This window comes from Pristiophorus japonicus, unplaced genomic scaffold, assembly GCF_044704955.1.
Source record: "Pristiophorus japonicus isolate sPriJap1 unplaced genomic scaffold, sPriJap1.hap1 HAP1_SCAFFOLD_1099, whole genome shotgun sequence".
Lineage (NCBI taxonomy): Eukaryota > Metazoa > Chordata > Chondrichthyes > Pristiophoridae > Pristiophorus > Pristiophorus japonicus.
This window is the reverse complement of record NW_027250755.1, coordinates 30,001-35,000: the sequence shown is the minus strand read 5'-3', so window position 1 is coordinate 35,000 and position 5,000 is coordinate 30,001.

The window sequence follows — 5,000 nt, the reverse complement described above, 5'->3', positions numbered from 1 at the left end:
GCCTGTCAAGTTTCGTCCCGGAAGTCTGGATGGAGCAAAATCCGAAGCCGTTTGCGGGAAATTAGTTCCAGGGCTCGGCGACCGAAGTCAAATCCGTCCCGCCAACTTGACACTTGTCATTTCTGTCCTTGGGGGTTGGCGGGGTACCTGCACAGAGGTAGGAGGTGGCTGATCGAGAATTGGTGAGTTTTCCAAAGTCACGTCTCGAGCCTCCAGGTCTGCAGAGACCGACCAGGGCTGCCGCCCAACCGACTATTCACCCTTTTTGGGCGGGAATTTTTTCCATTTTTGCCCATTTTTCGGGTTTTTGGTCGGGCTTCAAAAACGGCAGCCCGAGGCCTGGCAGAGGCCGGGGCATGTCCCCGGTCGCGCCAGGCGGCACGCGCGACCCGATTAGGCCCCGAAAGGAGTCGGGAAATCGGCAGACCTGCCCGAGTTCAGCCCGGGGGAGGCGGGGGGCAGGTCGGTTCGGCTCAAATCATTAACCAAAGCCGAGACTTGGTCTCGCTGGCGCAACCGAAGTGCCAGGCTGGATAACTCATTAACCAGAAGGCGGCTGGAGGCAGGCAGGGCTGATGGCTGAGGCCGGGTGGAGGCCACCCGCGGCCGGGAAAGTCAAAAGTCCCGTTGTGTGGAAGTCTATGAGGTCAGATTCGGCCGCCTTACCGGGCCTTCGGTTGATGGTTTCCCGCTTGGGCAAGCGAGTCGGCCCGGCAAAGTGGCCACTTGCATTTTCTGGCAAGTGTCTGCGAACAACGTTAATGAGTTGAACCTCGGCAATTGTCGGAAGTCCCGATGAAGAAATGAAAATGCCCCTTTTGCGGGGATTTGGATGCTCATGGCCGGCAGCAGGTTGCCCGACGCCCCGCCAACTTGACACTTGTCATTTCTGTCCTTGGGGGTTGGCGGGGTATCTGCACAGAGGTAGGAGGTGGCAGAATCGAGACTTGGTGAGTTTTCCAAACAAACGTCTCGAGCCTCCAGGTCTGCAGAGACCGACCAGGGCTGCCGCCCAACCGACTATTCACCCTTTTTGGGCGGGAATTTATTCCCTTTTTGCCCATTTTTCGGGTTTTTGGTCGGGCTTCAAAAGCGGCTGCCCGAGGCCTGGCAGAGGCCGGGGCATGGTCCCCGATCGCGCCAGGCGGCTCGCGCGACGCGATTAGGCCCCGAAAGGAGTCGGGAAATCGGCAGACCTGCCCGAGTTCAGCCCGGGGGAGGCGGGGGGCAGGTCGGTTCGGCTCAAATCATTAACCAAAGCCGAGACGTGGTCTCGCTGGCGCAACCGAAGTGCCAGGCTGGATAACTCATTAACCAGAAGGCGGCTGGAGGCAGGCAGGGCTGATGGCTGAGGCCGGGTGGAGGCCACCCGCGGCCGGGAAAGTCAAAAGTCCCGTTGTGTGGAAGTCTATGAGGTCAGATTCGGCCGCCTTACCGGGCCTGCGGTTGATGGTTTCCCGCTTGGGCAAGCGAGTCGGCCCGGCAAAGTGGCCACTTGCATTTTCTGGCAAGTGTCTGCGAACAACGTTAATGAGTTGAACCTCGGCAATTGTCGGAAGTCCCGATGAAGAAATGAAAATGCCCCTTTTGCGGGGATTTGGATGCTCATGGCCGGCAGCAGGTGGCCCGACGCCCCGCCAACTTGACACTTGTCATTTCTGTCCTTGGGGGTTGGCGGGGTATCTGCACAGAGGTAGGAGGTGGCAGAATCGAGACTTGGTGAGTTTTCCAAACAAACGTCTCGAGCCTCCAGGTCTGCAGAGACCGACCAGGGCTGCCGCCCAACCGACTATTCACCCTTTTTGGGCGGGAATTTATTCCCTTTTTGCCCATTTTTCGGGTTTTTGGTCGGGCTTCAAAAGCGGCTGCCCGAGGACTGGCAGAGGCCGGGGCATGGGCCCCGATCGCGCCAGGCGGCTCGCGCGACCCGATTAGGCCCCGAAAGGAGTCGATAAATCGGCAGACCTGCCCGAGTTCAGCCCGCGGTGGCGGGGGGCAGGTCGGTTCGGCTCAAATCATTAACCAAAGCCGAGACTTGGTCTCGCTGGCGCAACCGAAGTGCCAGGCTGGATAACTCATTAACCAGAAGGCGGCTGGAGGCAGGCAGGGCTGATGGCTGAGGCCGGGTGGAGGCCACCCGCGGCCGGGAAAGTCAAAAGTCCCGTTGTGTGGAAGTCTATGAGGTCAGATTCGGCCGCCTTACCGGGCCTTCGGTTGATGGTTTCCCGCTTGGGCAAGCGAGTCGGCCCGGCAAAGTGGCCACTTGCATTTTCTGGCAAGTGTCTGCGAACAACGTTAATGAGTTGAACCTCGGCAATTGTCGGAAGTCCCGATGAAGAAATGAAAATGCCCCTTTTGCGGGGATTTGGATGCTCATGGCCGGCAGCAGGTGGCCCGACGCCCCGCCAACTTGACACTTGTCATTTCTGTCCTTGGGGGTTGGCGGGGTATCTGCACAGAGGTAGGAGGTGGCAGAATCGAGACTTGGTGAGTTTTCCAAACAAACGTCTCGAGCCTCCAGGTCTGCAGAGACCGACCAGGGCTGCCGCCCAACCGACTATTCACCCTTTTTGGGCGGGAATTTATTCCCTTTTTGCCCATTTTTCGGGTTTTTGGTCGGGCTTCAAAAGCGGCTGCCCGAGGCCTGGCAGGTGCCGGGGCATGGTCCCCGATCGCGCCAGGCGGCTCGCGCGACGCGATTAGGCCCCGAAAGGAGTCGATAAATCGGCAGACCTGCCCGAGTTCAGCCCGCGGTGGCGGGGGGCAGGTCGGTTCGGCTCAAATCATTAACCAAAGCCGAGACTTGGTCTCGCTGGCGCAACCGAAGTGCCAGGCTGGATAACTCATTAACCAGAAGGCGGCTGGAGGCAGGCAGGGCTGATGGCTGAGGCCGGGTGGAGGCCACCCGCGGCCGGGAAAGTCAAAAGTCCCGTTGTGTGGAAGTCTATGAGGTCAGATTCGGCCGCCTTACCGGGCCTTCGGTTGATGGTTTCCCGCTTGGGCAAGCGAGTCGGCCCGGCAAAGTGGCCACTTGCATTTTCTGGCAAGTGTCTGCGAACAACGTTAATGAGTTGAACCTCGGCAATTGTCGGAAGTCCCGATGAAGAAATGAAAATGCCCCTTTTGCGGGGATTTGGATGCTCATGGCCGGCAGCAGGTGGCCCGACGCCCCGCCAACTTGACACTTGTCATTTCTGTCCTTGGGGGTTGGCGGGGTATCTGCACAGAGGTAGGAGGTGGCAGAATCGAGACTTGGTGAGTTTTCCAAACAAACGTCTCGAGCCTCCAGGTCTGCAGAGACCGACCAGGGCTGCCGCCCAACCGACTATTCACCCTTTTTGGGCGGGAATTTATTCCCTTTTTGCCCATTTTTCGGGTTTTTGGTCGGGCTTCAAAAGCGGCTGCCCGAGGCCTGGCAGGTGCCGGGGCATGGTCCCCGATCGCGCCAGGCGGCTCGCGCGACGCGATTAGGCCCCGAAAGGAGTCGGGAAATCGGCAGACCTGCCCGAGTTCAGCCCGGGGGAGGCGGGGGGCAGGTCGGTTCGGCTCAAATCATTAACCAAAGCCGAGACTTGGTCTCGCTGGCGCAACCGAAGTGCCAGGCTGGATAACTCATTAACCAGAAGGCGGCTGGAGGCAGGCAGGGCTGATGGCTGAGGCCGGGTGGAGGCCACCCGCGGCCGGGAAAGTCAAAAGTCCCGTTGTGTGGAAGTCTATGAGGTCAGATTCGGCCGCCTTACCGGGCCTTCGGTTGATGGTTTCCCGCTTGGGCAAGCGAGTCGGCCCGGCAAAGTGGCCACTTGCATTTTCTGGCAAGTGTCTGCGAACAACGTTAATGAGTTGAACCTCGGCAATTGTCGGAAGTCCCGATGAAGAAATGAAAATGCCCCTTTTGCGGGGATTTGGATGCTCATGGCCGGCAGCAGGTGGCCCGACGCCCCGCCAACTTGACACTTGTCATTTCTGTCCTTGGGGGTTGGCGGGGTATCTGCACAGAGGTAGGAGGTGGCAGAATCGAGACTTGGTGAGTTTTCCAAACAAACGTCTCGAGCCTCCAGGTCTGCAGAGACCGACCAGGGCTGCCGCCCAACCGACTATTCACCCTTTTTGGGCGGGAATTTATTCCCTTTTTGCCCATTTTTCGGGTTTTTGGTCGGGCTTCAAAAGCGGCTGCCCGAGGCCTGGCAGAGGCCGGGGCATGGGCCCCGATCGCGCCAGGCGGCTCGCGCGACCCGATTAGGCCCCGAAAGGAGTCGGGAAATCGGCAGACCTGCCCGAGTTCAGCCCGCGGTGGCGGGGGGCAGGTCGGTTCGGCTCAAATCATTAACCAAAGCCGAGACTTGGTCTCGCTGGCGCAACCGAAGTGCCAGGCTGGATAACTCATTAACCAGAAGGCGGCTGGAGGCAGGCAGGGCTGATGGCTGAGGCCGGGTGGAGGCCACCCGCGGCCGGGAAAGTCAAAAGTCCCGTTGTGTGGAAGTCTATGAGGTCAGATTCGGCCGCCTTACCGGGCCTTCGGTTGATGGTTTCCCGCTTGGGCAAGCGAGTCGGCCCGGCAAAGTGGCCACTTGCATTTTCTGGCAAGTGTCTGCGAACAACGTTAATGAGTTGAACCTTGGAAATTGCCGGAAGTCCCGATGAAGAAATGAAAATGCCCCTTTTGCGGGGATTTGGATGCTCATGGCCGGCAGCAGGTGGCCCGACGCCCCGCCAACTTGACACTTGTCATTTCTGTCCTTGGGGGTTGGCGGGGTGCCCGGAGATTTTCGGGAACACGATTTTCAGAACATTTTTACGACAGCGGGTACACTTTGAAAGCGCCCGAAAAGTGATGCTTTGCTGAAAGGTGCTCAATCTCAGGAAAGAGACCTTTGAAAAGAGCACTTGGAAAGTCACAAAATGAACGGTGTGCGAGACTTGGAACAATTTTGACAAAGTCTTTTGTTGTACTTTTCAAACTCTTTGGTGTTTTGCTGAAATCGTACTCTGGGAGCCAGCAG